The following is a 22,967-nucleotide window of genomic DNA, read 5'->3' as shown; positions in this document are numbered from 1 at the left end:
CACGCAGCCCTCTGACCGAACACGCATAGCTACCGTGCCGGCCCAACCACTGAGCCACCGAGGGCGGACTGCATGCTGCTAGAATGCTGTCTTCTGGCAACGGGAGTTGAGTAAACGTGTAATGATATGGATGCACTTCTTCATTGCGCAACACTCTCAAAACTAATCTTTGAAATATCTGGAACTGCCTTGCAATATGACGCGTGCTAGGCCGAGGTGAATGATGAACGGTTTCAAGAACCGCGTCCTCTTGCGAGGTGCCGGGGCTAGCAGTGTATTTAACACTAAATTCTTCTAGAATCTACATATGTAAATGATGCTCTAAGCCCCCCCCCCCTATTCTAACTCCGACTTTTGCTGTTGCACATGGATTAAAAAGATACGCGAACTGACTGTAATCAACCCTGCAAGTGGAGTAGAAAAGAGTTTGGCACCTGCAATAATTTAATTTGATAACTAAGTTAAATAAAGGACGGTTTCATTAACGTAGTGAGAAGTGATAGGGTTGCTCTACCAATTAACAGAATGAAAGTTCTGTCCAAAATAACAATATTATTTATTAAGACTAAACACAAAATAATAAAGAAAAACACATGAAACATTTACAATACATCAAATTGGTTCAAATTGGATACTCAAACAAACGCTGTGAAGGTGAAGTTGTCCCTAAACTAAATTGTGACGTTTATGACGAAGTGGTATGTGGAGCCAATTCCTTGCAACTCAAATCTTAAGAGAGACACACAGCTAACCCAACATTAATTGCTGCTACATTAGTGAGAACTCAGACAATGAACACCCAAGATAGAACAAAGTTAGAAAAGACGAACAGGCGCGCTCTGCTGAGCTCTGATTATCGCCTAGCAAAAATGCCTGCTTTGCCGGTGCTGCGGACGTACATTACCAAGCTGTCTTCTTAGCTGCAAGGACACGATCTGGCGTACTGGAAGCAACGGCAGGTTGCTTCGACGTCCCGTCGTGGTGACGATAATGTCGCGAGTATAGCCCGAAACAAATTGTCCTGGTCTGGTTGTTCCAGACTAAAGACTTCCTATCAATACAAACGCGCCTCTGAGGGAGACAAAGAAGGCTCGCCACACAATCACTGACGGTACAGTGATTGATTTTCACAAGCGAAGTCACACAGTAACTCCGATACAGTCAACTTTAGCCAAAACTGCCCAAGACAGACAACATAGGCCGCTTGTACGCAGAATGTTCAATTGCCAACTGTACTCGGAAAGTTACGTTGAAGTCGAAACTTCAGCAACTTCGTTAAACAGTTACAATCAAATAAAAGTATATTAGACAGCCAACGGAAGGCAGGCTGTCCAGAGCAGCGAGAGCTCAGTCTTGTAACCTACTCCAACTGAAAGGCGAGAGCCGACTACCTCACAAGAGCACCCATACAAAACCGAACACAGAACATTCCCGCCCCCACGACAGTGGCTGTAGTTAACTATTCCAATCATCAACTCGAAAACCGGCGGAAAATTCCACTCGATTGCCGGAGCACTACCATTCCACCAATGGAGATTCTTGGTGCCAATTTCTGCGCCGATTTTGCTACGTCACGGAGCTATGCCCTGAGCAAGCCAATCACAGTTACGATTTTGCAGAAAGCGCGGGAATCTGCCCGCCACAACTGCCTGGGTACACAAGTCATTCCCACGCCTCGCTGGTAGCCCGCCAGAAAGTGTTTCTGCGAAGTAACGGAACCTCTAGCCCAGCCGCTACGTCAGGCCCCTCCGAGCGTGTCTGCCGCTATTCTACAATGTCGGCGTCTGGAAAGCATTCACTCGACTCCCTCACACCCGTCGGCTTACCCTTTCAAGATCAGCAATGCCCGCCTGTCACCGGACCACACGGGTGACGAGAGACGCTGCGTGGGAAGCCCACGTGTGAAGGAATAGCAACTTTTCACTGCATGCAATTAGAGAGGAAAATCGTAAGATAGAAATATGAGAGGGGGCTCATGCCACCTCTCACTCTATTTCTGGAGAACGTCTACGACCTCTGTCCATTACTTGTGGACAAAGATTACTAATTTCCCGAAGGCGATGGAAAACTTCTTACCACGATGGTGCCTTTGAGGGTACCGTGCAGGATAAGCACGAGCACCAAAAGCATTTCGACGTATTCATCTTTTGTGTACTCCATCGCGAAGCCGCCCTACATGAACTTGACAGGACAAGTTAAGGTTGTGCACTGTGCGGTTACTGCAATTTAATGCATACCACTGTCATGTGACAGGCTATTGTCATTTGACAAAATGATGTCCTGCTTATAAACAACGAGAACTAGGGAACGGTTCAAATGGCTCTGAGCGCTACGGGACTTAACATCTGAGGTCATCAGTCCCCTAGAACTTAGAACTACTTAAACCTAGCTAACCTAAGAACATCACACACATCCATGCCCGAGGCAGGATTCGAACCTGCAACCGTAGAGGTCGCGCGGTTCCAGACTGAAGCTACTAGAACCGCTCGGCCACACCGGCCGGCCTAGGGAACGGAAGTCTAAAAAATAATAAAGGAACCTGACTAATAGTTTGCACATTGAAAGGTGGACATTCATAGTTTTTTGGAGAATTGGACACTAATTCTGCTGTTGCGCGCATACACAAACTCTTAGTCTGAGATGTTACTATCGAGAGAGTAGTCGGACGCAGACCAGAGTGGAGTGGAGTAAAGCTGCGGGGTGGCTGCCTGCCCTGACCATGCTACTAGTGCGAGAGGAGACTTTGGTATTAATTGAGGATTTCTGGTAATTTGCCTTTACGCTGCACGCAGTTGTTGCCTGCTTGCGCGCTGGAGAGATTTCGTCAGATTTGTGTATGCATACATTGAGAGTAATATTCGTACCTTTGTTGTGACTAGATACGTGATTATTGATTATAGACATTGTGCAATAATTCAAGTTTTCAAATTTCTCAAGGAAAAGAAAGGTCTGCGTGAAGTTTGTCAATGTATGATGATTCTTCATTTTCATAATATAGTAAATAGAATGTTTTCGTTGGTTCCTTTCACTTTCTTACACCGGTCAAGGCTTCTTGACCAAACCCCTCCCGATCATTCAGTTTCTGTATTAAAAAAAAAAGAGTAGTTGCATCAGTAGTTGTAACCATGCACTGCACTCTGCATGAATCGCAGTATTTCTTTTGTATTATTGTAGCATGTTGCTGGTCACGCAGTTGCAACGGCAACAATATTTCAAAATTTGCAGTCAGATACTAGAGAACTGATGAACAAGACTGTTCCAGAGTCAGGTTTCTGATACAGAACGTCATTTAGAAACCATAGCAGTGTTATGTGATGATACAGAAAGACTTTTATTTTGTTGAGAACGAGTATTTATGCTGTGCTGTTTAGATAGTAGACAGCGTTGAAGGCAAATAAGAGGGAGTGCAGCGATTGAGAAGACCATAGAACAAACATGAAGTATGACACTCTCTACGCTTATTGGCACTTAGCCACGATAATTGTTCGTAAGCTGCAATGATATGGTCGAAAAAGCGTACGTCACAAATGTATCGCGCACAATCATTCATCGTTAGCTGCAGCCTGCGTGAGCTTTCGTGTGGATTTCCTCGGAGAATAACATCACCGTAGTCAAGTACGATGAGTGTTAATGTCTCTATGAGTTTCTTTTTGACCTCGCAGCAAATACTGTCTTATATCTGGGAAGCGAATGAAGCGACGCTGATAGCTTCTTACAGGTCGTAGTTGTACGTTCGGTTCAGTCCAAGAGATGGTCAAGAATTACACCCAAGTAGATAGCATAAGACGAAAAGACTATTTCTGTGCCGTGTAAGATGAACGGTGGAAGAGATTCTTTGAACTGAGGGCGATAAGTCTTTTGTGAGAGACTAGGATTACTTGCCCTGGAAATGGGTTAAGTTACAAACCTATGTTTTGCGTCCACTCTAATGAGGCAAGTAAATCGGCATTCATTTACATGCTGGGTGGCTGTGGACTGATTTGTTAGACGTGCACTTAGATATAACACAAGTTCGTCATCTTGTAGATGGTATTTGCAGGGAATATTTGACACATCGTTAAATATAACGAGAAGAGTAATTGGCCCAATATTGATCTTTGTGGGACCCCAGATATTTCCTCCCTACATTGTGAACAATGTTGGTGAGATGTCGAAAGCTTTGCTGAAATTCGAAATGCACATAATAATCGCCTATTGTTTGCCCATAGCTTGTTTCAGTTCGTAAGTCGCTTTACAAGTGCTGCGATTTTGTCGGAAACTGGACTGGTACTCATCCAAAAGATTGATGTCAGTAATTAATAAACAGTTCGTGAATTAAGTAATCTAAAGCCTCGGATAGTGTTGGTAGAATGCAAATGGGTCTGTATCAGAAGGTCGTTTGCCAGACTCCTTCTTAGCTAATGGTTAAGTGAATCCCTGCTTCCAATCTGATGGGAATATGCTGTAGGCAAAGTATGGGTAAAATGTCCGGTACTTTGCCCAGTATTAGATCCACCCGAAAACTGATCGTTTGCACTGTAATATTATCGTATCCTGCAGCTGTCGAGCGAATTCACGCAACTGACTTCGTGACCGTGTTAGGGCCTACAGGATACAGAAAATAAATTTTCGTTTGTACCAACTACTGAAACCTTAAGGGAATCGATGGTTTGCACCTTTCAAGTAAATTTATCGGCATGGCAAAATACTAATTTAGATCCTCTACATGATATGGGCATTGCTATGATCAACTCAGAGAAGCGAAACAGTTTTCCGCTTTCTAATGCACTTGATACGGTGTGACGTCATCCCTTCTGGTACTATGAGTGTTACTTTCCTTACAGCACCAGGTTAGTATTTCTCTCTGAAATTACGAAAAGCATATTGTGCAAGCATATAATATGAGGGACTTTTTGAAGAACTGGTGTCATTACAGCACTGTGAGCGAGTATCATAAAGCACAGACTTGTAATTTGTCTACCCATGTTAGCTTCCCGCTGATAATAACATATTTTTCCTTTTATTTTATTCCTCGCATCATTGAACTATTGATTATAAAATTAAAAACAACAGTTCAGTTGATGTACGTAATACTGATATATTTTATTTAGACAATATTATGAGGAGGATAGTTGCTACTCACCATATATCGGAGGTGCTGAGTCGCAGATAGGTACAACAAAAGGACCGACAGAAAGTAGGCTTTTGGCCAACACAGTCTTCATCGGAAATACGGAAATAGACAACACACACAAACACACACACAGAAGCAAAGTTTACGTTTGCGAGAGTGTGTGTATGTGTGTGTATGTTGTCTGTTTACGGTGAAGACCGTGTTGGCCAAAAGCCTCTTTCTGTCAGTCTTTTGTTGTGCCCATCTGCGACTTAGCATCTCCGATATATGGTGAGTATCAGCTATCCTTCTCATAATATTTCCATATTCCATCCTGGATTTTTCATTATATTTGATTTAGTTATGATTACTACAGGCGTAAATCAAAAGGGTACAGGGCTATATGGTGGGAGAACAAGCGATTATATGACAAAATTTAGCGTGAAGGTGTTTTCTGTAGATGATCTGCTGAAGAGGTCCTTTTCCAGTACATCTTTGGAGGAAAAACTGAGATTTAAGGAGTTAAGTACATGTATATCAAATGTAAATCTAAAAACAGAGGAGTGTGGGACGAGGCTCATCGGTTTGGCTTACGTAAGTAACACTGAAGGTTTCGAAATACTTGCAATATATTTTGATCAGCTTCTTAAGTGTCTGGGCAATCTATAGGGTCGAATACTCAAATATTTATGAAAATCTAGAAAGATTTACCCCAGCTATCAAAGAAATTGAATACGTCGTTGAAACGCCATAAAGTTAGTTGAGGAGATTCTATTGCAGCAGAACTTTTGAAACGGTCTTACCCAAATAAAAAAATAGCTAAAATTATTCTTTAGAAAGCTCGGAAAACAGAAAAACTCCCATGAGAATAAAAGGTGGCCTTGATACATCCAATACATAAGAAATACAATGAACAAGATGTTAATAACAAGACAGAAATTTCTTTGCAACCAGTTGCGTGTAACATATTTTCCTAGATTATACTAAACAGAGTAGAAATAACACTGAAGAGTAATTTACGTGAATGTCAAAATGGTTTTAGAAAGAGTAGATTATATCCTGAACAAATATCTAACATGAAGTCAATCATTTTCCACAAATTACTGAGTTCAAAAGGTCAATACCTTTTCTTCCAAATTGTGTGTAACACATTGTGCAAGCATAGAGCATGAGGGCTTTTTAAAGCACTGTTGTCATGAGTCTACCGTGAGCGACTACTAAAAGGTTTCCAAGGTGCAAATCAACTGATATTTCACGAAAGCATTCCCAATCCAACGTTATGTCCCATTGGGTTGCCCGTATCAATGTTACTTTTGGTCATCTCTTAACCCATAAGATCAGCACATCAATGCAAAGATTACACTTTGGTGCACTACGATTCACTGTATACATCTACGCTGATGATGTTTCCATTATAATTATAGGACTCCAAGACATCACAAAAGCATCAATAATAATGGGTGACTATAAAGACGCAGTAGGAGCAGCGATAAACAACAATAGAACTACTGTAGATGTTGGAAGTGCCCACTCCCATTCCACACCCCGTCACCGAACGTGTTGAAATGAAATGCTAGGACTCAATTTAAAGAAAACCAAAAATGAGGTAATTACGTCAATTTCAAAAGAGTGGTAGAAAAAATAAGAGGTGTACCGACAGCGAATAGTACAAAAAAATATAACACCATTCAAAGGTGTGAAGATAGTAACTTTTCGAAACAACAGATACCAATGATGACCATGCAGCTTCACTAGAAAGAAATGATAATTAATCGAAACCCTCACCTGCCGGCCGGAGTGGCCGAGCGGTTAAAGGCGCTACAGTCTGGAACCGCACGACCGCTACGGTCGCAGGTTCGAATCCTGCCTCGGGCATGGATGTGTGTGATGTCCTTAGGTTAGTTAGTTGAGTCCCATAGTGCTCAGAGCCATTTGAACCATTTTTCGAAACCCTCACCTGCCAACAGGTGTTGCTGATATACCTCAATGGGGACAGCTGAAAATGTGCGCACCGACCGGGATCAGAACCCGGGATCACCTGCTTACATGGAAGACGCTCTATCCACCTGATCCAACGGCACAGAGTATAGCGTGACTTCAGGGACTCATCCCTTCCACGCTTCCCGTGACACCCAAGTTCCCAACTGTCCACAACCTACATTCGTAATGTTCCTAACGAATATTTGCCCATTCACTCATAACTCGCGCCAACTAAGGTGACGATTCCCGTAAGAGTTCGGGCAAAGTGTGCGCATTCGCACAGAGCAAGGTCAATGGCCAAGTAGCCTTTAACTATATGAAGATAGTAACATGGTCATCATTGGTATCTGTTCTTTCGGAACAGTTACTATCTACATATAGTTAGAGGCTACCCGGCCATTGACCTTCTTCTGTGCGAATGCGCACACTTTGCCCGAACTCTTATGGGAATCGTCACCTTAGTTGGCGCGAGTAATGAGTGAATGGGCAAATATCCTTTAGGAACCTTACGAATGTAGTTTGTGGACAGTTGGGAATGTGGATCTCACGGGAAGCGTGCAAGGGACGAGTCCCTGCAATCGCGCTATCCTCTGTGCCCTCGGTGGCTCAGATGGATTACGTTCCACTTCAGCCGGCACGGTAGCTCTGTAATAAAAAAAAAAAACTGAGTAAAGGGATCAACTCGAGCGGCTATCTTGTGACGTCCGCACAGACCAAAGGCAACGAACAATACCGAACAAAATGAAAAAAAAGACGTTTAAATTTATCACTTCTTTGTTACTAACTTTACTCGCAATATATTTTGCAGACATTATCCGCTTATGACGCTGAACGAATCTACAGAATTATATCTTCATATGTCACTTAGATCAGGGGAAACGACGCCATAAACACTGACATGCGTGAAAAAATGCCACATCATGTATGAAATTATAACACATTTGTTCCTTACTTCTGAGACACTCCTATAGTCAAGCCGACTTAAGGAAATCCTTGACTCCTGGCAGCGCTTTTGACAGCTTTCAACTGCGAAGCGCAAACGGCTGTATGTGAAAACAAAAGCCGTCTACAGAGATGTGAAAAGGCGTTGCCATAGAGACGTTTACCAAATCCCGTTGCAGACACCCGAAGCAGCTGCGCCCAATGCACAGGACTGTCCAGGGTCATCTCACACCGAGCCTACTGCAGGAGTACACATCAGGTAAATTTTCTGATAGAAAATTGGCAAATTGAATACCCGGGCAGCGTCGGGTTTGTCAGCTAGTAAATACAAAGTTGAAAAATTGTTAGCAAAAATGTCAAAAATTTCTTGACCGATTTACTTCACTCTAACACGATACTCTAACAAACATGCAGAGATACATATGCTACATATTTTTAATATTATAATTTTTCCCTTAAACATTAACAAAAAACTCGCAAAGCTCTTGACCGATTTACATCACATTTTTACACAACGCTCTAATAAACATTCAGAAGGACAAAAACTATGTACTTTTATAAAATAAAAATATACATAATATATAAAGGAGAAAAATTGTTAGAAAAAATCTCGGAAAGTTTTTAACCGATTTACTTCACATCTTTAAGCGATACCTAAATAAACATTTGGATGGACCTAAGTTATAGATTTTAATACATATAGTATACAAATATAAATGTAATATATAAAGGGGAAAGTTGTAAGTATAAATCTCGAAAAGTTCTTGACCGCCTTGCTTCTGATTTTTACACGATACTCTAATTAACGTTCGGACGGAAATAAACTACACTTTTTGTTTAAAAAACGATGTTCAGGGTTTCTGGTAAAATTGGCTGCGAGACAGAAATTGCTGTGATGCGAAAATGCACCGTTTAATTTTCTATCACGCGGTCAGATTTAACTACTACAGCTCGGAGTTCAAACCATTAGACAAACTGTTCCTCCCGTATACATTCTTTATCATTATGTATATTTTAAACGAAAATTGTATACACAATAGTATGCCACTGTTTCCTTCCAGGCAGCCGGTTTTAACACAAAACGGGGAAGTTGTATTTATAGCCTATCAGCTTACGATCAGAATACTGCTTTGAAATCTGAACTGCCCGAAAATTTGTAATCTACCCTTCACAGATTAAAACTACACAAAACGCTAGCACTGAAGCTACTGTCTTCAAATGGAGCAGCTGCAGAGTTCCCTCTCATACCCCATACACCAATAATCCCAACCGATTTACCCACTCATTTTAAGCGACTTCAATTCCCAATCAAGATTCTATTTGAAATAACCAAAAACAACGCTCAGGGTTGGGGGGGGGGGGGGGGGGGGGAGGGAGGAGGAGATAGAGAGAAGGAAGAGGAGAAGATGTCGTGAGATGGGGAAGTAAGAGGTGGAGGGAAAGGGAGCAGTAGCAGATGAAGGGAGAGAGCGGGGAGGAAGATCAGAACGTATATCCAATTCCAATTCTTCTTTAGCAATTGCGAAGTATTGTCGGGATCGCTAGTACAGAAAAATCGCATTTCATGCACCATTATAATAGATCTTCATACACCATAATCTTCGAAGATATCTCCAGCAATGATGCCATGTACAACAGTACAAAGACAAAATTTAAGGAACGCCATGCATGCATTTCCTACACAAAACCTATCCTATCCTACCTCAATGACTCCCTCGACAGTTCCCTTCTGAAGTCATTAGATATGTTCATAAACTCACAGCAAGGCAAAATTGATGCCAATGTTATGATGCAACATGTCTTAAAATTAAAAAGTGAACACAAAACTAAAATGATAGTGCTAGGAACGGGTATATCTGGAACCTTTGTGTTGGTGTTTCTGCTTTGTACAGTTTTCTTTTATTTAAGACGAAAAAATAAGCCAAATAATAATATACCACTTCATCAAATGCCCTTTGCTGTAACGCTCATCCTAACAATTGACTAGCATCAAAAGAGAAAACCCAGTTACATTTAGTGTCAGAAGTGCGATGAATGCAGTCAGCTTCCGGTACAATTAGCGCGCTTCACATTCATTTCTTCATTCCCTCATCTGTGTTATCACAGATAAACAGCAGCTGTTCCCTTCTGCACTGGAACGAAAAACATGCGACAAAGTATGTATAGTCTACCGCATCAAGGCGCAATACTGAGACTCTGTAATGACCACCAATCTGATATCTTCTAAAGTTGACCTTGTCGCCGGCTTCGGTGGCCGTGCGGTTCTAGGCGCTGCAGTCCGGAACCGCGGGACTGCTACGATCGCAGGTTCGAATCCTGCCTCGGGCATGGATGTGTGTGATGTCCTTAGGTTAGTTAGGTTTAAGTAGTTCTAAGTTCTAGGGGACTTATGACTTAAGATCTTAAGTCCCATAGTGCTCAGAGCCATTTGAACCATTTTTGACCTTGTCACGGTGCATACGTAACAGCACTCAGGTCGAGAATTCGTTGTTCTTGAGATGAGGCTGTAAAAAACTAGTGGAATGACTAAGCTCACTAAAAAAAGAAATAAAAAAGAATCTGTCAAATTTCAATTCAGGATGGTAGATGATTTTTTATTTCTCACATGAATCATGTCGCAGACAAAGTATCAAACTGCTGAAGATGTATTTTTTTTTAAAAAAAAAAGAAATGGTCGTGTGGCATTGACGGCCCGGAGGCCACATGCGGCGAAATTCGGCCCCCGAGTTGCAAGTCTTATTTCAGACGACGCCACACTGGGCGACTTGTGAGTCGCTGGTGATGAGAAGATGATGAGGACAACTCAGGACCCAGTCAACGAGCGGAGAAAATCCCCATCCTAGCCGGGAACCGAACTTGGATCCGCTGCATAGTTTCGTTTTGCTCGTTATCTTTCGTTGCATCGTTGCATTTGTTCGGGGCAGACGTCTCATAACATCCGTTCAAGTTCATCATTGATCCTTTTCACTTTTTTTTTTTTTTTTTTATTTTTTTTATCGTGGAAGGCACCTAACCCTCCGACCGAACACGCTGAGCTACCGTGCTAGCAGCTAAGCACGCGGAGGATCTGTGTTACAAACTTACGCCTACGAAGTCGCATGTTTCACGGTCCTTGTTAGAAACACTAATAAGGCTTGTGGATTAATTACGCTGGAGAAACTACGTTCGCAAAATAAGTTACAATGCTACTCTGTTCTTCTCTGCTTTGCACACAGAGTCGCGATTACTTTAGTTCATTCTATACGGCAAGCGACTCAGATTACATTCTGTTGGTTAACTGGAACTCAAATGCGAAAGTAGTTTAACTAAAACCCACGCTGACAACAAATACCAGTAATATAATACTTCGTTATCCTTGTTCATATGTATACATATACTAAGAGTTACTTAAAAACCGAGAGTTGGCACATACGATATTATCGGTAGTATTTTTAAGGCTATCTGTGTATCGATTAACTATCGACTGTTTTGTGCAAGTATTTTAAATGAAAAATATCGTTCTACGAATTTTTAATTAATAAAGACAACAATACAAGATATGCAAATGTTGTTTTATAGTAAGTAAGGTACTTAAATTCTTGCCCTATAGTCTATTATTTAAAATACATTACAAGACACGCAAATTTTGTTTTATAAAATGTTTAGGTAATTAAATTCCCCTTCTTTAGTCTGTTAGTTTTTCATTAATTATTTCTCCTGCCTTGGAGAAAACCCTCTACGCATGAACTGAAGTCGCTGGTCAACACATATACTTTGTGACACGGAACATACCATTACCTTTTATCCAATATTCTAATACACAAGCATGCTTGGGTATTGCAGGTTTTTCAGAATACTGACGTAGGTCAGTTATGGAAACACTGACTGGTGTAATAACATCGACGTTACTGAGAAAAAAAAAAAAAAAAAAAAAAAAGCACATTATCCAATTTCAAACTGGTAGGCGTGTCAGTACACACATTGACACTGCTCATGGATCCTTCTGTTTCACGTATTTGTCTTTGGTGTTGATACGATGATAGCAGCATACTCTTTCTAAAGTAATTCTCTTGAAAAATCCTTAAAACAGGTTTTTTGAACATAGGATCTAATAATGTCGGAAGCATATTAACAGTCCATGTGTTAGCCCGCATCTCGTGGTCGTGCGGTAGCGTTCTCGCTTCTCACGCCCGGGTTCCCGGGTTCGATTCCCGGCGGGGTCAGGGATTTTCTCTGCCTCGTGATGGCCGGGTGTTGTGTGCTGTCCTTAGGTTAGTTAGGTTTAAGTAGTTCTAAGTTCTAGGGGACTGATGACCATAGCTGTTAAGTCCCATAGTGCTCAGAGCCATTTGATTTGAGTCCATGTGTTAAATGGTTTAAGTCTTTCATGCACTGATTTAATCAAGGAATCCAGAACACTTCGTGCTTCATTAGTTGTTAAGGTGCTTTCCATTTCTGGAAACTTCGCATCAATACCTCGTATAAGAGGTATAATTAAGGAAGCAGAGGCATATGACTCCCCTGAGATTGTTGTTGTTGCTACTTCAAAAGGTTCCAGAAGACCTATTATATCTTGTATATCTAAGAAATTTTCTGCTGTGAGGGAAGGCGATGCTTTTGAACTTTCATTGATCGCATTCTAAAGCCCACTTTGTACTTCTAAAATTCTTTTGAGCATATAGTATAAGCTGTTCCATCGAGTTAGCACCTCTTGTATCTGTTTAACTTCTTTTTGTTTGCTCTTTTTTGAGCACTGCGCAGTTCATCACTGGCTAGTGTAGTGTTGTGAAAGGAAGTCACAATAGCCTTCCTTTTCAATAAAATTTCGGAAAATGATTCCACTTCGAAATAGTCTTGTACTGTTAAGTTGATGCAGTGAACAAAATAGGGTGAATGTCGAATCCTTAAGATATCGGCAGTTTGTTTCATAGCTACAGCGTTGTCTGTAACCTCTACTGCTGTCTTGTCACGAACATTGTGTTCTAATAATATTTGATCGCTGACCTGAAAAAATGTGATGTTAAAATTAACTGTCAATATGCCCGAAATTTTTCATAATATTCGCAAAAAATATTTTTTCAAATTCTTGTTATGTGAAGAATTACTTTCATTCTTATAAAAATCGGCCCAGTACATTACTTATCGATGCTAATCTGAACTCCAGCGTCTTACATGTGTGGGGAAAGCAGAAAGAGGAGGACGAAGAAGAAGAAGAAGGGGAGGTAGGTCACCATGAGCAATCGGTATGCGAGAGCAGAAATATTTACTGGTCTGCCATGCAATACTGCTACCTCAGGTGTGCACGGTTTCTGACTAACTGCAGCAGATATGGTATAAATTCCACACGGGAGTATAAAGTATAGCGAAAGCTCACTGAAGAGACCAAGGGTGTTTCTTCGTTTAGTTGACACTGAAGACAAAGTGACAGGGCCATCATTCCGCTGTAGCCCCACAGCTGATACACAGCTGAGTCGGCAGCATTCGCGATCTTAATGCAGTCGAAGCAACGTGTGTAGCTTGTACAAACGGCGAGGGAAGTGCACGGAGCGGTTATAATGAGCGTATGGCATTGGGCGGGGCGGGGCGGTTCGGCCGCCGCTCCACAAGTTCTTTAACGCCACTGCGCGACTTGCGAGTGAATGAGGATGAAATGATGATGAAAGACATATAACAACCAGTCATCTCAGGGCAGAGAAAATCCCTGACCCCGCCGGGAATCGAACCCGGGACCCCTTGCGCGGGAAGCGAGAACGCTACTGCAAGACCACTTTTTTTTGCCGAGCCGCGGACCACGTAGCGGTATAAAGAGCACAGTGATCCCAATGTGCTCCTATACTATACCCGGGCCGCTCAAAGTTCGCACTTGACAGACACTGATAGTGTTCCGTCGACTTCACTGTAGTTACGATACAGCAGCTTAAAATAGAAATAAATGGTTGTAGTTCCGTCGTAAGTTGCAACGAGAAATGTCTATTTTATATTTCTTGATAAAAAGTCAAGTTCTAGATTTATTTTTCACCTGCAGCATGCTGCAAGTTCGTAGCAGCAGCTTAAATTACACAATAACTGTGAGTTTCCCATTACCATTGAAAAATTTCAGTATAGTTAATTTAGCCTATATTTACAACTTGCTATGCTTAGCCTTTTTTGGCAAAAGATGTGTAGTAACATTGACGGCATTTTATAAGTTAATTCTGTTCCGATTCACTAACACAGTAGAACCACTTCAGAAGACAGCAACACAGTAACGCCACGACCAGCTGATTTTGAGACGCTGTATTAATTTTGGTTCAGACAGTGTTGGGGTTCGCGTTCGTTTCTGACTTCTTACCCTGTTATCATACAAACTTGAGATGCACCTTCGACGACCCGCTATAAATGGCACGCGGCCGTAACAATGTTTTGTGAAAGCGCATTACAGAGACATCCACGTTCAAACGTGTTTCTTATTTGTAGTAATCAATAGGAAAATAAATTCACTGTTGAATGGCAATTATTCAATGATTTTTTTGAAGTTGGCAGTGTCCATAAATAGAACACTAATGACACGACTTGGTTCTTTCTTTACTTTTGAACTGGCATCGAACAACTGACTTCTCTTAAAATAATTTTTTATAGACCTTCTCAGTTTTTTTGGTTGCACCTCTTGCATTTGGTCTAGCTCACTAGTTGATCCCTCACCCTTCAATCCTATCACTAATCCATGGTTCTCTAGTTTTACGCCATGCTTTCTTTTTAAGTGGTCTCTTAAATTATTTGTATTCCCTGAATATTTATATTCTTCACTGCGGATGGTACACTTCACAAACTGACTATTATCCTCCACTTTCCTGAAAAAAATTCACACAGATGATTGATTTTTACGATTCATTTTCAAAACAATAGCAAAAAGCTCTATTTATGCACTTCTCACACAAACAAAGCAGTCATGGAAGCACGGCATTTCCTCGACCAAGAGAGACTATAGGTGGCGCACGAAACTGATCGTTTCATGTCGGCACCATTCGGAACACTTCGTGGCGACTGTGCTCTTTGTCTCACTGCTGTCAACGACAGCGATTCGAAAACTGGGGCACAACAGCCCCGTGACGAAGAATAATCTTGTGGTTTTGTGGCGTTTAAATAACGAAATGAATGAGGAAGAAACCATTGAGGTCATCTCCTACTATAGCCAAAAGAATTAGAATCTTCAGGGGCAGCGTTCTTCCTCTTGACTCTCGAAAAATTATTAATCAGAGCCGGCCGGAGTGGTCGTGCGGTTCTAGGCGCTACAGTCTGGAACTCGGCGACCGCTACGGTCGCAGGTTCGAATCCTGCCTCGGGCATGGATGTGTGTGATGTTCTTAGGTTAGTTAGGTTTAATTAGTTCTAAGTTCTAGGCGACTGATGACCTCAGAAGTTAAGTCGCATAGTGCTCAGAGCCATTATTAATCAGATCTCAGAATGCTGTAAACTCGAAAAATAACTAAATGAAAATAATGGTGAGCTAAGTCACCCACTTCACAAGTTTCAAACAAGGGACTTAATCATTAATGGGCGAAAGCTTAAGAAATATCGGCAGAATTAGGAATGTATACAAAAACATTTCCGGAATTTCATCGTCAACTCTTGGCAAGAAGAGGTTAGTTTGGTCTCGCATCCATTGAAACAATCACATTTCGCCCGAATGACTTATTAACATACATTGAAGTACTGTGAAAGCCGATAGTATGTAAATACATCTATACATTTTAATGATTATGTCCAACCACCATACAAATAAAACTCTTGATACTCGACCAGTTGTATTTTTAATATATTCAGTTTTGCGGTAACTGGTGACTCCCTGAAGAAACAAGCTCCACTAATCGAACACAAGACAGGTGACCAACGTATGAAAGATCTTTGTACTTCTACAAAAGCAAAAGTGACGCATGGTCGTTATGATTACATCTATGTTTTGTGTTTAGGAATCGCCTTATACATGTACAATTGAAAACACTTGTAAGTACTATGTGGGCTCAGAAACAGAAAGAGCTTAATAGGGTTTGCATTTAATTAATAACGATAATAATCAAATTTATTTTAAAAAGCATTATGCAGTACAATCACAAACACTTAACAAATTAGTAAAAGTCATTTTTTACTCTAGTAACTGTGTTGTATTACAACAATGTTATTTATATTTGTATTCCTTGCTACAAGAAAGCATGCTCACACATTTGAAGACGACCATCTGTACAACGCGCATTCATGAATCAACGTTATTTACGTGTGTAATTTTTACCATAAGCATCTGATCGGTACAAGATGCGCACGACAGTGGGTTGTCATCACTGGAAGACAAACAAGAAAATTCCTTCTCACATGCCCCCTCCCCCACAGCGGCCAGTCTGTTTACATACGTTCATAAACGGCAAAGACTGGCTAAGGTGCCATAATATTTGACGTTGACTAAATACCACCATGGGGCAACGGCCTTGCCACAGTGGTTACACCGGTTCCCGTGAGGTCACCGAAGTTAAGCGCTATCGGGCGTGGTCGGCACTTGGATGGGTGACCATCCAGGCCACCATGCGCTGTTGCCATTTTTCGGGGTGCACTCAGCCTCGTGATGCCAATTGAGGAGCTGCTCGACCGAATAGTAGCGGCTTCGGTCAAGAATACCATCATAACGACCGGGAGAGCGGTGTGCTGACCCCACGCCCCTCCTATCCGCATCCTCCACTGAGGATGACACGGCGGTCGGATGATCCCGGTAAGCCAGTCGTGGGCTGAAGACGGAGTGCTTAAATACTACCATGCAATCTAATTTCCCTCTGCACTCCACACGCCACGAAGGTAATACGATCCGACAATTTTCGGATGCCTATTAAGGAAGAATTACATTATAAACAATATAACTGATAGATAGTTAAATCAGACTACCGATAGCGGCGATAGTGCAGATGCTATCGATTAATCGATAGTGCATCGATGTATAAGTAATACTACATATACTTGAATGCTAAGTTCCCGATATTGTAAATGAATAACTCATGTAATGGACTGTAGAATATAGACAGGTAATATTGAAAACATATTGGCAAACTTTGTACTCATTTAGTTTCGGAGTAGTTAGCATTCTTAGCAGAAACTTTGTTACTGAAATAGGGTACCATATTTGGCAAACTAGATGGCGTAATTCAATAGAAGCTATTGTTGTATCTAAAAGTTCACTTTCGGATGAATGTTCTTTTATTATTCAGTTACCAAGAAGTATAAACGTTTAACTGTAATTTTTAAAAACGCCAGCAGACAACAATAGCTAACTTCAGTTTTAATTGTGGTAACCTTATATAAGCGGCTCTTCAGAGGCCATTTTAGTCTGTCTGCGGAAGGTTATGAAAGGTACAAGACCTGTGTCCACCAAAGCGAGGAAAAGTACTGCAGTTGCATGTCGCAAAATACACTCCTGGAAATTGAAATAAGAACACCGTGAATTCATTGTCCCAGGAAGGGGAAACTTTATTGACACATTCCTGGGGTCAGATACATCACATGATCACACTGACAGAACCACAGGCACATAGACACAGGCAACAGAGCATGCACAATGTCGGCACTAGTACAGTGTATATCCACCTTTCGCAGCAATGCAGGCTGCTATTCTCCCATGGAGACGATCGTAGAGATGCTGGATGTAGTCCTGTGGAACGGCTTGCCATGCCATTTCCACCTGGCGCCTCAGTTGGACCAGCGTTCGTGCTGGACGTGCAGACCGCGTGAGACGACGCTTCATCCAGTCCCAAACATGCTCAATGGGGGACAGATCCGGAGATCTTGCTGGCCAGGGTAGTTGACTTACACCTTCTAGAGCACGTTGGGTGGCACGGGATACATGCGGACGTGCATTGTCCTGTTGGAACAGCAAGTTCCCTTGCCGGTCTAGGAATGGTAGAACGATGGGTTCGATGACGGTTTGGATGTACCGTGCACTATTCAGTGTCCCCTCGACGATCACCAGTGGTGTACGGCCAGTGTAGGAGATCGCTCCCCACACCATGATGCCGGGTGTTGGCCCTGTGTGCCTCGGTCGTATGCAGTCCTGATTGTGGCGCTCACCTGCACGGCGCCAAACACGCATACGACCATCATTGGCACCAAGGCAGAAGCGACTCTCATCGCTGAAGACGACACGTCTCCATTCGTCCCTCCATTCACGCCTGTCGCGACACCACTGGAGGCGGGCTGCACGATGTTGGGGCGTGAGCGGAAGACGGCCTAACGGTGTGCGGGACCGTAGCCCAGCTTCATGGAGACGGTTGCGAAGGGTCCTCGCCGATACCCCAGGAGCAACAGTGTCCCTAATTTGCTGGGAAGTGGCGGTGCGGTCCCCTACGGCACTGCGTAGGATCCTACGGTTTTGGCGTGCATCCGTGCGTCGCTGCGGTCCGGTCCCAGGTCGACGGGCACGTGCACCTTCCGCCGACCACTGGCGACAACATCGATGTACTGTGGAGACCTCACGCCCCACGTGTTGGGCAATTCGGCGGTACGTCCACCCGGCCTCCCGCATGCCCACTATACGCCCTCGCTCAAAGTCCGTCAACTGCACATACGGTTCACGTCCACGCTGTCGCGGCATGCTACCAGTGTTAAAGACTGCGATGGAGCTCCGTATGCCACGGCAAACTGGCTGACACTGACGGCGGCGGTGCACAAATGCTGCGCAGCTAGCGCCATTCGACGGCCAACACCGCGGTTCCTGGTGTGTCCGCTGTGCCGTGCGTGTGATCATTGCTTGTACAGCCCTCTCGCAGTGTCCGGAGCAAGTATGGTGGGTCTGACACACCGGTGTCAATGTGTTCTTTTTTCCATTTCCAGGAGTGTATATTGCAACTTATCTGAAATTCCGTGACCGAGAGTGTGGTCAGTGAATGTTTTAAATGATCGATTGAACTGTGAATCTGTGATTAGTCTCAGAGACCGTGTTAAATTTCAATAACGCTCACTGTGATCATAGGAACAGAATATAGCGTGTTACCTCTAATAGTTACTTGCTGCGCGCGTCGTTTCCGTGTTGATATGGCTTTTAGGCTACACGGACAGTGATCCAATAACTGTAACCAGTGACCGTTTTAATTACTTCTTTCCCACACGTAAAGTTTCGTGTCACTTCATCGTTACATTGCAGCACTCGAGCAATCACGTAATAGGCCAACGACAGGTGCAGAGTGTAGTATGTGGCTAACCATTTATCTGTGCATAAATTATGATAGATAGGACACGATCTGGTCATAAACGGTAGGTTATTCAATGTGAAAGAGTAGTTAAAGTGTCTGAACTGCAAATCTAGTATGCGCCACATCATTTAAAATTGCCTACTTTCCATACTACTTTTCAGCCAGATTCGACGAAGGTGCAGCTACTGTAGGTATGTTAGCACATTTAAACACGCTTGTGTTTCAAGCCGAAGATGCACGAACTGCTCCTTCTGAATATCTTTAAACTAATGCCAATTAAATGTGTTATCAATGTGACACCTGAAGTGACTGAATGATTGCTTAATTTTGAGAGGACAGTATGATCGACTGATAGCTCTGAGGTGTACGTTATAAAATAATAAATTAAGAACAGAGATTTGGCGCGCTGGCTCCTGCCAATGACATTAACCTTCTACTAAATTAGCGCAGTTTCTCGTGGAATTTGTACTCACTGGGCAATCTGTTGTCTGCCTGTTACTCAACTTCTTATGTCACACAACACCTAATGTAATCTCAACCAAAGCATGAAGTGAAGTTTGGGGAGGGATCGTATGGCTTCTAAGGCCAGTTCTGTCACAATGCCGGTGAATCACTCTACCAGTCTAACATTCTGCGTGGTGTCTGTTGTTCTATATCGTGTCTCCCTACCACTTTCGCGCAACGATGCTCTGAGCGTGTTTTTTAGGGAATTGACTAGTTTGAACCTGGGACCTGTTGCTGGTAAGGAGACGTCAGACCACACATGACATGTAGAGTTCAGAAGAGTTCAGTGAGACTAGCGATGATATAACCAAATACTTAATGATTTCAGCGTCAGCTCCACTGCACTCCCTGTAAAACAATCTTAATACTAACTTAATTTAGTGGAAGGGGTTCAAGGCTTTTCTATTTTTAGTTAGCTGGTAAAATAACGTCGAAAAAGCTGTTAAGTTTACCATTGGAAATTTTATTCTACTCACAAAACGTTGTTTATAAATTGCACTATTGATAAAAGGAAATGTTTTAATACAGCATGGTAAAAACCAACTGCGTTCAACAAAAATGTGACCGAATATTCCCTGAATGGGTTTCCAAGTTCTACAATGGATCGAAGGATGACCTATGCCATATCACATCTATAATCTAGGTTTAAATTAAGTTTCACAAAAGAGAAAACTATCAAAATGGTCTACAGTGACCCTCAATTATCTTTAATTACTTATCTAACTTGTCGTAAATTACAGTGGCTGATGTGGCTTCTCAATAACTATATAACAGAAAAATCATCGCGTTTCAGATTTTTACTTCAAGTGGCACATGTGAACACCATGAGCTTGAATTGACGATCGACACTAGTATTACGCAAAAAGGGGATGTAACAGATGAGACTTCTGCAGTTCTGAGTGAAGCTTTATGCGCTGTTATGCGGCATCGCGTGCGTTCATTACCTTGTCGGTGTTCGTCAGGGGGCGGCGAGCAGCACAGCTCCGCTTACCTCGCCGTCTCAGAAGCAACTCTCTCCTAACTTCTCCTTACTACAATTTACCGAAGTTGGTTTAAAAAAACTATCTGGCTGTGTTTTCATCTGACCAATCAGGGTCTCAATGTTAACCTTAAGCTCCGCCTACAAAAATTCTGTCTATCCAATGAGAAACGTTATACTTTTCGTGATGGGGCCATGTTTTTAAAGTTTGCAACGTAACAGAGACGCGAAAAAGTCTCACGCTAAAACTTGCGGCTGGGGTGGCCCTTTTAGTGTTATCGTAAGATCTATACTGTTCTTCTGGAGGGCTCTATCTTTTAACATGGGCTGGGGGGTGGTCCTGATGTAACAGAGACGCGGAAAAGTCTCACGCTAAAACTTGCGGCTGGGGTGGCCCTTTTAGTGTTATCGTAAGATCTATACTGTTCTTCTGGAGGGCTCTAGCTTTTAACATGAGCTGGGGGGTGGTCCTAGCGGTTAGCTGACGACGTGGGTGTCCGTCCCTTATCGTAGGGCCTTCTAGCTTAACACGGTTCTGCTCTCTGCTTCTGTTCTCGTTTCCCCCCTCGGAACTGCGTCTGTCTCACGGTGGGAAGGTATGACATGCATTTAGGCATTCTTGTGTTAGTCTGTGGTATTCCATTTGCTGACTCGTTACTCGTATTACTTTGCTTAATTTAATGTCACGATTTATTCGGAGCTATGTGACATACTACTGGATTTGCTTATCATGTCAGGGTTTTCATGGAAGGTGTTGGACTTGCCTGACACCTTACACCAGTACCAGGCTAAACATGTGCCACATAATGTAGAGCAACAATTACAATGGCCGGCGGCTGTGGCCAAGCGGTTCTAGACGCTTCAGTGCGGAACCGCGCTATTGCTACGGTCGCAGGTTCGAATCCTGCCTCGAGCATGTATGTGTGTGATGTCCTTAGGTTAGTTAGGTTTAGGGGACTGATGACGTCAGATGTTAAGTCTCATAGTGCTTAGGGCCATTTTTGAACAATTACACTTCAGTCCGGAACCGTGCTGCTGCTACGATCGCAGGTTCGAATCCTGCCTCGGGCATAGATGTGTGTAATGTTCTTAGGTTAGTTAGGTTTAAGTAGTTCTATGTCTCGGGGACTGATGACCTCAGATTGCCAAAATTGTCTAGTTACTGAAGAGTAGTAAAACTGTATCTGTTTATCTCACATAAAATCCTAAGAAGTTTTGGTCTTGCGTTAAATCAGTCATCAAAGTCAACTGTCCAATCATTTAGTGAGCCAACGGCGCCGAAACGGAGGACGAAAGTGAAAGTCGAAACATTAAACGCCTTTCTCCGAGGAGCGTTCAATAAGTAATGCAACACATTATTTTTCTAGACCTATATCGGTTGAAAAAAACGGGGAATTTGTTGTGTAACATAGTGGAATATTCCTGCTTCAGCCCTATAGTTTCATGATGTTCCGATACGTGGTGGCACAATACGTATCCTTCGATAAGGTGTCTGTAACGAAGGTGCGTTCCAAGCAGAGAGCTGTCATTGGGTTTCTTTTGGCGGAAACCAGAGCAATGCCGATATTCATAGGCGCCTGTAGAATGTCTATAGAGACCTGGCAGTGAACAAAAGCGCGGTGAGTCGTTGCGTGAGGCATTTGTGATTATCGCAAGAAGATCGTGCAAACCTATCCTATCTCCCGCATGTCAGCCGCTCAGAGCTGTGACTCCTGCTATGTGGTACCCTCAGGAAATTTAACAAACGACTCCAGCGTGTACGTCGCCACAAAAATACAAACGAACTCACATAAGTCCGCGCATCCAAGAGGAGTTCACTAAACTTCTTTGGACCATTCTTCCTCACCCATCCTACAGCCTAGATCTCGCACCTTCCGACTGCCATCTGTTTGGCCCAACGAAAGATGCATTCCGCAGGAAGTAGTTCGTTGATGATGTGGAGGTTATTGATGCAGCAAGTCGTTGACTTCGGCGTCGACCAGCAGACTGGTAACATGAGTGTTTACAGGTCCTCCCAGCTAGGTGGCGTAAGACCGTCTCACTGAACGGATCCAAGATGCTACTCCAGGCGGCTGTAAAATGAATCTGCGCAATGGAAAATAATAAACTCTAAAATCAAGATTTGGCCCTGTCTGACTACCTCCTGAAGCAGATCTTAGGATCTCTTAATTCTATATATAACAATCTAAACATAAATGAATGATGGAGGCAATTAGTCCTACTAAATGTTGTTCCTGTTTGTATATTTATTGTAGATTAAAAAAACCTTTATATTACAAAGTTTACA

At 42.6% G+C, this 22,967-nt stretch overlaps 1 pseudogene; it reads left to right on the top strand.

The window, feature by feature from the left end:
* Positions 1 to 16,442: 16,442 nt before the first annotated feature.
* LOC126096039 (5S ribosomal RNA) lies at positions 16,443 to 16,560 on the top strand (annotated as a pseudogene).
* Positions 16,561 to 22,967: the final 6,407 nt, after the last annotated feature.

This window comes from Schistocerca cancellata, chromosome 8 (assembly GCF_023864275.1).
Source record: "Schistocerca cancellata isolate TAMUIC-IGC-003103 chromosome 8, iqSchCanc2.1, whole genome shotgun sequence".
NCBI lineage: Eukaryota > Metazoa > Arthropoda > Insecta > Orthoptera > Acrididae > Schistocerca > Schistocerca cancellata.
Note: the sequence above shows the minus strand (reverse complement) of the source record. Positions and strands in the feature narration are given on the sequence as shown.